Genomic DNA, 13,093 nt, shown 5'->3' with positions numbered 1-13,093 from the left:
TGGGTGGCACAGTGGTTAAGCATCTGCCTTCGGCTCAGGGCGCGACCCCAACGTTATGGGATCGAGCCCCACATCGGGCTCTTCCTCTATGAGCCTGCTTCTTCCTCTCCCACTCCCCCTGCTTGTGTTCCCTCTCTCACTGGCTGTCTCTCTCTGTCAAATAAATAAATAAATAGATCTTTAAAAAAAAAAAAAAGAAAATCATTCTTCATATTATGGTAGTAGTAGTATTTTCATACTGAAAAAAAAAAAAAAAGAACATTCTGCATGGAGATTTTCACCCACTTCTGAAGAATAAAAACCAAAACAATTAGCCTTGTGAATTACTGGTTTCCCTTTACATGTCAATGGAGATCTTATTAAGTTCTAATTATGTACCAAATTTAATTGTAATGCTTAAATATATAAAAATTTTGAAAATGCTTTTAATGACCATTTTGTTAAAAATTCCACACTAAGACAACAACCTTAACAGAGAAAACAGGCTAAAAGCTATGATCAGGAAATGTACAGAGGAGATAACCCAAAAGACCATCAAACATGAAGAGATGTTAACTCTATCAGTAATCGGAGAAATGCAAATTAAGACAATGACAAGTATTACTTTGTACCTATTGCTTTGGCAAAAATTTGAAAACAATGTAATGCCAAGTGTCCCTACCATAGCTGACTGGACCAAAGATTAGCACCCGACATCGGGCATTCTAGGTAGGGGCTGCTGGCAATTTACGAGGGATCTCATTTGGCTCAGAAAGTGAAATGGAAAAAATCCTATTTGTTCCTTAAAAATCTGTATTTAGCAACTTTAAAAAAAAAAATGAACAAGTTAGGAGGGACAATGGAAGTCAGAGACATGAGGTAGAGCAGAGCCAGAGGGTGACAGCAACACTGATGGGCCATGGTGGCCAGAGTTATGAGGGGTAGGGCTTGGGGTAGGTGACGGAGCTGAAGAGCACAGAAACAACAGAACCCCTGCGGAGAGTAACGCATAACAATTACCAGAGAGATGCTGTCAGGGACACCACAGAAGCAAAGAGATTAGCCTCAGTTTCTGCCAGCCTCTTACCCTGTGTAGCTTGGATATTTTCCAGTTCTCTTTGGGGGAAGTGACAGTTGGGGGCGTAGTGGGGCAAGAACATACATGATTTTTAAAAAGAAGGCCTTCAAAATCCCAAAGGAAAAATGACTAAAGAGATTCATATACCTAGCCAAATCCTCAACCAAGTATAAGGGTGAAATAAAGACATTTTCAGACAATGCAAAGAAAACCCATCCTAAAATACAAAACAAACTAAGATGTCTCTTGATAACTTTTTAAACAGGCCAACATTTAATCAAAATCAATTAAATTCTTCTGAAGTTATGTTGACAAATGTGTGATATTTAAAAGGTCTGAATTAAAATACAGACTTCACACCATGCCGTCATTCAGGACCTGTTCGGACAGTGCTTCAGGTCCTCCTTCAAAATGTTTTAAGATACTGAAACATCTTAAAATTAAGGGCGCCTGGGTGGCTCAGTCGGTTAAGTGTCTGCCTTCTGCTCAGGTCATGATCCCAGGGTCCCGGGATCAAGTCCCACGTGGGGCTCCTTGTTAAAAGGGGAGTCTGCTTCTCCTGCTGCCTCTGACTGCAGCTCCCCCTGCTTGTTCTCTCTCTCTCTCACTCTCTCTCTCTGTGTCAGATAAAGAAATAAAATCTCTTAAAAAATTTAAAATATAATATCTTAAAATTAAAATTAAAACATGGAAGACAAATAAGACATAGATGGACCGAGTTGGCTTCTGGGGATTTGATGGAGCAGTTTGGGAGTCAGACATGGAAGGAAATGGCTACTAAGTCAACAGGGTGTACCGAGTATGGTAATAGAGGCGGTAGATCCCAGGTACAGGGGAAGCACAGAGGAGGCCACTGCATCCCCTTCCCGGAAGGGTCATTGGTGAGGTGGTCTATTGGAGCAAAGCACTGCAAGATAAAGTAGAAGGCAGATTGGGATGGAGGTAAAAGATACTGGGAGGCTGAAGTCTGGCCGAGAAGCTTTTAGGTAGCAGGAATATCTGTTAGACAGGGAAGCAAGAAATAGGACTGCTGAAACTTGGGGAGTGAAGAACAGATTATGAGGCTGAAGTTGAAAGTAGGAGCAAATTTGCAAACTCAAAATAACTTAAGGGAAGGTAATTTAAATGAGAGTGGGCTTAAAACAATATGGAGTGGCAAGGACTGTAGCAGGCAGAAAGGCCCATCCACTTTACCTCAGTAGATACGCTAAACCCTGAGCTGGCTCAAACCGACCAAATGTGATGGTTGGAGAGGGAAGGGAGATGGGGTCACTGAATCTGTGCCCACAGGATTCCCAGCATACTAAAGTCGGCAAACTGCCACTGAAGGCAAGAGTGCTAACGTGGGTAAGGAAATGCAATCCTTACAAAATACTAAGTCAATGACTACTAGCAAATGAAGCATCTATGTTTACAAGTCCAAAGTGTTAACAGAGCTATTCAAACACGTTGTTAGAAACAAAAATGAATGGGATAGTGTCTCGGAAATATATCAAATAGACTATGACCGGTGACAGTATTAAAGAAAAGGATGGGCATTTTGCAGAAGGTATAAATGGTTACTGGCGTGAACCGTGGGAAATGCCCTAAGGCGGTAACATTTCAAGGAAGGGAAAGGTATAATCCATCTAACAGAGAAAGTAAAACTATTCCTGCTTTGGAGGTAATGTTTAAAGCAAAGGGTTTTTAATTTGGTTTGGATTTTTAAAGTATTTTTTATTTTTTTTAAAGATTATTTGTTTTAGAGAGAGAGCAGGAGGGAGAGGGGCTAGGAGAGAGGGAGAATCTCAAGCGGACTCCACACTGAGCGGGGAGCCCAACGCAGGGCTCGATTACAAGACACAAAAATCACTACCCGAGCCCAAACCAAGACTCTGACGCTGAAGTGACTGCAACACCCAGGCGCCCCTTAAAGTATTTTTAAATTACAAATAAACTAAATTAAGTTAATCATTTTCTGCAATAGGTAACAATCGGAATTTTTAAATGTCTATCTTAAGTTGTATAATGCATAAGAATACATTAAAGAAACCAAGGTACATGAAAGTCATAGGTTACATCTTACGAAATATCCTTATCTGACTTGGTTGTTATTTGGGCCATATGTCATGAGTGTTGGGCTTCGTTTCAGTTAAGTGGCTATAAGCTTATCATTTAAAAACACAAGGTATAGGGGCGCCTGGGTAGCACAGCGGTTGGGCGTCTGCCTTCGGCTCAGGGCGTGATCCCTGCGTTGCGGGATCGAGCCCCACATCAGGCTCCTCCGCTGGGAGCCTGCTTCTTCCTCTCCCACTCCTCTGCTGTGTTCCCTCTCTCGCTGGCTGTCTCTATCTCTGTCAAATAAATAAATAAAATCTTTAAAAAAAAAAAAAAAAAAAAACAAGGTATAACCGCCCACATCGGCCATTCTCCCTTACGCCCATTTGATGACGTGAAGGTAGGATCTGTTTTGACAGTGGTTCCAGTTAGTGTCTCTCTCGTGACTTGCATGTTATTAACCTGGATAGACCCGAATCCATCTACTTCCCTTTCTCAATTTCACATGTAGCACTGGCCCCTGTAAAACAGTTCCTGCTGAAAAGTTGAAAACTCAGAGCACCTGTGCTATTGGTGAAATATTCAGGAATATTCAGGAAGCTAACAGAAGCTACCCTCCTCAAAAAATGATGAGTCTGATGAAAAGAAATTAACAAGCTGTGTCGTGAGCCGCACATGGTCAGCCATGCTTGCGGTCTAAGTCTGTCTGTTGGCTGTTGCCATGACGACGAAAAGCCAGTGGAACCCAATGAGCTGTGTGCAGCACTGCTGAGAGGACCAGCCATTTTACTTATGGAAAACAGTGTGGCATACTCTGCTGGGCTTCACCCTGCAAGAAGCATTTATTTAAAAATCCGTTCAGGGAAGAGAGAAGCAAGGGGCACGTTAGCATGCTGTTCTCAGCGCCACGCACGCCTGCGAGCTGCTGTTTGGACGAGCTGTTGACGGCTGCTCTGATTAGCTGATTTGGGAAAGTGGAATGCAGAGTGACAATGCTGCATATCTGCTATCAGACAGCAGAAAAGGGTTTTGTCTTGGGAAGGCAAGCCTTCCCTGCAGCATTATCGCGGCAGCTCTCTAGCTGCTCACCCTGAAAGCGAGTGACCCAAAAGGAGCCCCCTCCTGTGCCTGGCCGCGGCAGGTGAGCGGCGGGTCTGAAGAAGCAGGTGCGCGCTCACACGGGCGCCGGACTGGAACGCAGGCGGACGCTCTCGGCTGTACCTGCTTCCTGTGAACAGACTGTTGGCTCAGACAGCATCTGCCTACACGCTGAGGCCGAGGCTGAGAAGCAGGTCCCTGTGCAACACTCGCCTGACAGAGGTAAGCTTCTTCACCCTTTTTTGAAGCACGGCATAACAATAATTTGGAGCAAACCTTAACCTGAAAGATTTATATTCATTGTGTTATCTGGATTTACCAAAGAAGCATGCACACACACACACACACACACATGCATACATTTCCACAAAAGAGTGTCAGAAACATAGACTTGTTTCAGTGATGTCTGTCCTAGAAATTGTGTGACAAAACAACATTACTAATATGCCTTGGAGTTTAAGATATTTAGTGTTTTAACAAACCATGACATCTTGACGATCTGGACAGTCTTCATAACCAACAATCTTTCTCCCTTATAAACAATGGGTCCTTTTATTACCTGTACTTTGACATATATTAAGAGAATTACATGGAAATCAGTGGCTTGAAAACTGTGGAGCATTTTCGAAGCCTCATCAATGATTTATTTAACTCTTAACACACCGATGTGTACATTTAAATTCAGGAGTTCTGTAGGTCATAATAGCCAGTGGGTTTTGCACCAAACTCAGAGTCTTGGTGTGCCCTTTGATTTAGTTCAGGGTAGTTGTAAAGCAAACGGTGTAGATACTGGAAGCTGCTTACATGTCCTTTCCTAGTATCATGCATGCCACGCCAGCCCAGAGCACAACATCCCCATTGTGCTCCCCCGGCTCGGAATCCACGGAAAGAAAGGAAGTGAAATCTCTGCATTGAGTTCAAGCCCAGCTATAGTGTATGCCGGTAAAACTTCTTTTATTGCCCGGTTTTTCTCACAAGCAGATAGGTTTCGGAGATAGAGTGAAACCAGAAACACCACACACCTCCTACAAATGTACACTAACATTCACGGCAGATGTTTGCTGTCACCTGCTACAAGATAATCGCACAGACTTTGGATTGCAGTAGGAACTGCCCCTTAGTGAGTATTTCTTTGATTTAGTCTCTTAGGAACAAAGCTATTACTGTGATTTGAAATTGGTCAGTCAAATTGAAATCCTTGATAAGGAAAGGACCAAATGATGATTAAATTTGGTTTTAGCAACATTGCAGCTTTACCTAAGGCAATTCTGTTTTGGTCTCCCAACACATCAGATCATTTACAGTGCTAATGAAAATATTTAATGAAAAGCATTTTGTTGAAAACTTTGAATGAAAACCTCGACTGAGGTTTGAATTTACCATGAAATGTAAAATAGTGTCTGAGATCTACTTCTAAGAAATATATTTTTATTTGCTACCTTTTCCCCCAAAATATGGATGACATGGGAATCACCTTTTAATTAAGTATAAGAATATAATTTTTATTGCTACATATGAGCATACATCAGCTATTTCACAGATATAGCAATGTCAACAGCCCTCGGATAAGACAATTATCAAGTATAGGGATAATATTTTTCAAAACTTATGTTCTAAATGTCACCAGTACTCAAGATACAAAGAAACAGACTGTGGAAACTTAATCTAAGGGGATTCATGTCCAAACGTTTAATGATTAGAACAAACAGGAATAATGTCTATTTGTGCATGTGAGACTTGTATGGGGTAAAAAGGTAAAGTGATAGCATTGCACTTATGCTTAACTTTCAAAGGAAAGCTAAATGAACAGACTTAGTTTTGAGTTAAATTCTATAAATAAAAATATCAGCCAAGGAAGTGATTCTGTTAAAACAGAATATAAGGTGGAGAGAGTCTCTCTCCAATTTAATTCCCTTCAGAGCTTTGTACTGGAAAAAAAAAAAAAAAAAAAAAACTTAGCACAGTGAAAAGACCTGCAGCAAGAAAACAATTCCGTTTTAGTTTCTCTTAGGGCAGCTTGTAGGACAAGAACAAGGTGCAGGATACCTCAGGCGCACCTGCCTGCCATGCCCTGCAGCCTTCATAGCAGCGTCGTGTGTGACGGGAGCCTTGGCCTGTCGCATCACACAAACTTTATACCTGTGTTCTTTTTTCCTACATTAATAACCTTTTAAAGGTGATATGCTGTGAAAGATTAGCATTCGAAGTCCACTGATGCACAGCACATCTACAGTTATGAATTCAACACCTTTGAGAACAGAACTACAGAGAGATAATTCCTATCTTTCAAGATTGCCCCTTACCTTTTGTCTATTTACGTATCCTTATTTTCTGCTGCTTCCCACCTCACTTGCTAGCAATATCAAATACTTTGTAATTCCCCAAATGCACTATACCAAAGTTTTGCAAAGCCTCTGCACAGACTTTTTCTTTAAATCTCCCCGAGGTGGCAGCCACCTGTCATGCACCTTTCAGAATGCTGCTAGGATGTCTCCTCAGACACTTCCTTACTTTCTCTTTCGGCTACATATGAATCTCACATCTATGTTCTGTCCACTGCACCATATTGCATTTGTCTCTGCTCACGGGCTCCCAGAGGTTACTGACCCCTGATTATACTTTGTCCAGTGTCTAGGACTTGGCATTCAGTCATTATCCTGGTAACCTCAAACCGCACTATTTTCTTATTAGTTACTGTAAATACAGACTTGATCTTGAAACAGAAATCCTATTATATATTATACTACCTTTTATCAGAGAAACTCAAAATATTTAAAAACAGCAATGAGGCTCTAATTTCCCTGATACTGAAAATATGGCTTCAGAATCACAATTTGAAAAGAGCTATAAATGTCCTATATCGGAATCTTTTGAGGAAAAATTTTACAACATGTAAATTTTGAACAAGAAAGGGGCTTCAAAACTCTAGTAGGTATTTATGGAATTCTTTTTCATACTGAAACTAGAAGAAAATAGAGCTCATGAACTGGAAAGAGATCAAATAATTGACATAAAATCTATGATCGCAGAATTTCTTTTAATTTCCCTTAAATAAGCCTAAAAGGTACTGGTAATCACTAGTTACATTACGCTTCCCTAGAATGTGGATTCCTGGTTGAGGGAGAGAATTTTCTGTTAGTGTTTCTCTTGATATAGACACACTTTTGGTTATAGAGACTTCCCACACTTTTTCTATACTAGATAGCATGGTAATTATTTTTTTAATTGGGCCTAAATGTTTATAGGCTTTTTATGGAAAAGTTGCCACAATGCTGCAATCAAAAATAAGAATGGATTAGGAATTTTACTAAGAAGAAGTAATATAAAATCCTCTGTCTCCAAAACAACCCTGTTGACAGCAAAAGTTGTAATTGATATTATATGAATTTTTGTACATAAATTAACAAAGATGAGGAAGTTTAAAATATCCAGATGTTTGGAATTAGAAATCAAAATATTTAGGAAATCACTTACATTCGGGTTTCTAGACTTTTTCACATAATATTCCAGCACTGAATTTTATAATAAAAATAAGATAAACGGCAACTCTTAATTATCATGCTGTCCTTTTAAGGCTTACTTTGGCTGTCTTCCAGCTGATTTTAATGTATGGCATGCTAATTAAATAATAGCATAAGATGACATTGGTTCTATTTATCTTAAAGACCAATCATGTTTAATCAGTTCTTTTAAATTGTATATAACAATTAGATTTGTGGAAACACAATTCCATAGTAGTTTTGCATCGTTTTTAGTATTTTATATTTTAAGTAAGTTATATATTGAAGGCCTAAATTATTTATAACTATATTTGATATTCAAACAAAATGAGTGTGTGCTTTTTGCATTTTATAATAAAGTATTATAATATTTGATGATATTAAATACTTTTTAAAATGTTCCTCAAATTCATGATTTAATTACTGGTATGTCTATTAAATTCTAAACTACCACTGCAAAAAATAATATGGTGATTTTCAAAATCTCTTTACATCATTTCTGAAAAAGTTGAGACATAAACCTTTAGCCATAAGGAAACACCTCTGTAACTATTAAGTTCTAAATGCTGACAATTACGAATTCTTATTCCAGCTTAAGGGCAACTAAGATCATCTTATTTGAATAAGTGACAGAGAACCATCAAAAATAGGTTTCTTTGTTTGTTTGTTGTTTAAGTTTTAGCAACATAACATAGCCATATAGAACTACACTATACTTTATACTATGTATATGTATATATATACATATACTATACTTTACTGTCCCCTTGTCTTCAAAACAGAAATGTCTATCTTACCAACTAGGAATTTCAGCCAAAAGACAGTGGTTTCCTCTTCCCCATACAGGTCAGGTATGCATAAATCCAGCATTGATTCTACACCTTTAAAAAGCATTATTTGAAGAAAAAAAAATTCACATTTCCTAAATCTAGCCAAAGATCTCAAAGAAAATTTTCCTACCTTAAAAAAAAAAATCTAGTAATAGTCTCATTATATTTACTAATTTATTTTTATATCCATGTTATACTTTAAGGGAAATTTATTTTTAATGAAGTACATTATTTGATAATTTCAGTGATTTTTAAGATTTGTACTGTTGCCTATTATTAAATTTTTTACTTTTTATTTAACCTAGACATTCAGTCTTCTAGCTTTCTTTGAGATGTTTTCTCAGTAGTCAGTATAAGCTGCACATCAAAAATACTTTCTTATAATTAATCAGATCCTCTGCTTTAAATAGGAGAGTTGGTCCAATCAATGTAGCTATAATTCTTCTTTTTAGATTCTTTTTCCTAAAAAAATTTTTTTTCAGGAATAGCTGAATGTGAGGAGCGGCATTAAACTTAGAGGCCCTAAACCTCATGATGTTCTATCCAGAACAGCATCCTTTAGAGACTAATGTGGTTCTAAGGATCAGCCATAAGGAACCCAAAAAACCACAGCAAAAATAAGCTTATAACCAAGCTCTGCAGCACTTGTAAAAATTCTCTAAGAATACAAGTAGGGAATGGCATGAAGAATGGCGTTTTTTAAATGCACAGAAAAACCATATGCAAGTGAGACATTCCAAGGAATTATTATCGGCCATGTTGTAGAAAATGTTTTGGTATAAATGTTCCTTCTGTCCTCCTCTAAAAAGCTGAAGTTCCTGTACCTTCTTCTAAGTAGGGGTAGTTAGCTTCTTCAGAGACATTTGATCCTCTATGAAGGTGACCATGTGTAGAGACAGTAGCCCGTTGTTAAACAAACAAACAAACAAACAAACAAAAACGAGTCATCCTGGTGACAAGTCAGCTACTTCTGCCTCTTTGGACTGGATTAGTATTAGACTGTGATGCTTTATAAGGTCTTCCTACACTTAACATTACTAACCAGAAAAGCTTAGGAAAGCAACGCTTGGTTGCTTAAACGTAAGCTATTTGTAGATTATCAAGATGCCTTCACATCTAATTATTTCATAATTCTCTGTGCCAAAGTTAACAAAGGAAAAAAAGATTCGATCACAATTTCATCTGTCCTGTTCTAGTTGTGTCATCTGGTGGACAGTTTGAGCCCTCTCTGAAATGAATATACTTACTCTGTCAGATACATAATTGCAGTAAATATTTTGTACTATATCCTGTGGGGATAAATAATTTCTAAAAGAATTTGCCTCTTAATATCTAGATTTGGAAATGTATACAGCATAGCATTATTAGTAGTGACGAGAAAAAAATTTATAGCCACTTAGTTGTTCTGGAACAGTGTAAATAAAAAAGTGCTGTTTGATGTACCTGGAGCACTGGTTTGAACCAGTTTAGGTAATGGACATCCACGAGGGTGGGGAGTGGCAAGAACTGGCAAGAGGAAAAGGAAGAGGTTGGTTGGACAGAGTGACAGCTACAGGGAAAACTCAGCTTGCTTTAGAATAGCAGCTGGAACGTTGCAGGCAGGCAGCAAACAGGTCAATATATTAAATCTGCAATCAGTATTGGTTGAATGATAAATGACTCCTCGTGACCAGTTCTTCCCCGTGTTGTACTAATGCTAACAAACTGATTAGAAAATACTGCTTGAATTTAGAGATAAAATAATAATTTACAATAACCATGATTTTTTTGCAATCATAAAACAAAGGAGAAAAAACATAAAAATTTTTAGAAAATACTATTATTTTAAAAGTTAAAATATAGTCTTCCTGGTAAAGGAGGTCTATTTAATAATTAATATAAAACAAGTCAGTGCTGTAATCAGCTTTCAGACCACATAGCATATAAAAAGTCATGTTTCTAAATAAACTCAGTTTCAAAGAATTCAGGATATATTACCAGTCATCTGAATTACTGACCTTAAAAGGCCCTTTACTTAATAATTATATAAAACAAGAGTGGAACTGGAAGACTAGATAAAGCTCATTTAGTGAATAATTCAGACCAAGGAAAATTGATTTCTACTCTTAACTTTCCTAAGGCCTCTGGTTATAGTCATATTCATCAAGCAATATGCTCAACTAGACAGTTAAACTTTTCCTTCTTAAATAAGCCTAAGAGAGAAAAGTTCAAACCTATAGTTACAAAATTTAAGATCTTCATTTTAAGGCTTTAAAATATAGTTAAACAGAGAATTCAGAATAGAAAAAGGTATCAGTCTGGGAGATATTTTCAAGTTAAAAACCATAAGAACTGGAAGACTTTACAAGGTCAATCAAAATATCTGCTTCTGATTAAACCTAAGATCACAATAAAAACCTGAATAACTAGATTTCAATAAACTACAGGAAAAAATTATTCAATTTCTTCAATCCAAAAGATGTTGATAACAAAGATTATATAGAGTTTAGTCTATGCTAGCTACTATCCCAAGAGCTTTATAACATGTTAACTTATGATGAAGGATCTGGGAAATCACAAAACTTTTAAGGTCATTTGAATTGGAATTTTCTAGAAGTATTCAAATGATCTTAAATTATTTCCCAAAGAGAGATTTCATCAACAACACACTTAGTTGCTCCTCCCTAGACATTGTCATCCCAGTTTGTACATTGTATTTTTTTATCTCATTTTAATGAAGCTTTTGTATGTGTCTAATATTTCCATACAGAAGTGAACTCCATGAGAGAACAATAGAGTTTTATTTCTGTTTTTACCACCATCATCTTGTCACATGTATGACTGGGAGTAAGGGAGTAATGGCTGATTAGCCCAAGTAGGTGGTTGTATCAAATGTCAACAAATAACATTTACACCAAAGAAAAGAGATGAACACAAAGAATTACATACTGTATGTGATTCCGTGTAACCTTCATCATGAGAAAATTAGTTCAGTCCACACATCCTCAGTGTTTGTTTGCTTGTTTGTTTTGTTTCTTTATAGTTTGGTTGGTTGGTGGTTTTGGATAGAATGTTTTTCATGTAAAACACTAAAGTAAATGTCAGAGCAATCCTTCTTAAGTCATCGGACTCCTCAACAGAGGAAACACAATCTAAAATGGCCTGGCTCGTTTCAACCACTATAGACTTCTTTCCTGATTTAACCCCCTGAACAACTTAACTATATGTTTGTTATTTCTGACAATCAGGGAAAGGATAAAAATGTGGGAAAGCATAGATACCTCCTTTACCAGAAAAACTATTATTCTTTTTTTTTAAATATATCTGTTTTGGGAAAAAGGCTTCTTTAGGTCAATAATTCAGATGAATGGTAATATACCCTGAATTCTTTGAAACTGAGTTTATTTAGAAACATGACTTTTTATATGCTATGTGGTCTGAAAGCTGATTATATCACTGACTTCCTTCCTACCAGAGATTTAATTTTGTAAGACTAACATGACTGATTGATTTATATAATAATGGCTTTTTTCCTTGAATTAAAAAAAAACTTCCTCCTGAAGTGCACAAAGTGTTTTTAATATATCTTACATTAATTTCTAGATTTATTGGCAGCAGAGAGGAGTTCCATCACCCTCATTATATAAATAAAAGCAAATGACAATCAAAGCCCTAAATAATCTACTTTGGTTTGAAAAGCACCTTCCTTTGACACAAAGTCCCAAGTGTCCCTACAGTGGGACATGTGCCTCATATCGGCAGTTCTCTGGTAAAATAATTTAACTTGATCTATGTATTATTACATGGTGCATGAATGCACCATAATCATTTTGAAGCCTATACTTTTGCTTCCTTTGAAATGAACTGGGAAAACATGCCCTCGAAACTCTGGTTCACTCTTCTTGGCCCTGATATTTAACTATGCAACTGTCAAGAACTAAAAGATTAGGATCATAAAATCAAGTTTCCTTGGGAGTGTTCCATTCATGAACTGCCGCATTCCCCAGACTCCTCAATCATTTTGTTGCATTTTACTTCTAACCTAGCCTGTGAGAAGAGATGTGAGGTTTCCACGGTCCAGATTAAAACCTGAAAAGAGGAGAGAACAAGAGCTCATGAACTAGGACCTAAAAAGACCCTTTTAGTTGGTCTTCCAACTAAAGCTACTTTTATACAATGAATATGGAGAAACTCTGTCTCAAAAGATGAAGTTCTAGAAGATGGTAATAACTAGCTTGGGGAAGGAAGGTTTCTTAGAGAATCAGGGAAGATGCTTTAGAGAAAATGATATTTGAATTAGGACTTGAATGAGGTGGAATTTCAGCAGTAACTTAGAAAAACAAACTGTAGGCATCAAGAATTGTTTCACTCAATAACACTGAGCACCCTCTCACTGCTTTCCCATAGTTGTGTAGTGTGCACAATCACCTTCTGAGGTAGGGGATCGTCACCATTTTACATAAGAAAAGAAGAAACTGAGGCTCAGTAAAAGGCCCACTGGATTTCATTTTTTATGTCAGATACTGACTTTAAGTTTTTAGAGTGTTGCAGGGATAAAGGCCTATCAAAAGATTAAGAAGTATTTGTAGGGA

This window comes from Ursus arctos, unplaced genomic scaffold (assembly GCF_023065955.2).
Source record: "Ursus arctos isolate Adak ecotype North America unplaced genomic scaffold, UrsArc2.0 scaffold_27, whole genome shotgun sequence".
Taxonomy (NCBI): Eukaryota; Metazoa; Chordata; class Mammalia; order Carnivora; family Ursidae; genus Ursus; species Ursus arctos.
Note: the sequence above shows the minus strand (reverse complement) of the source record.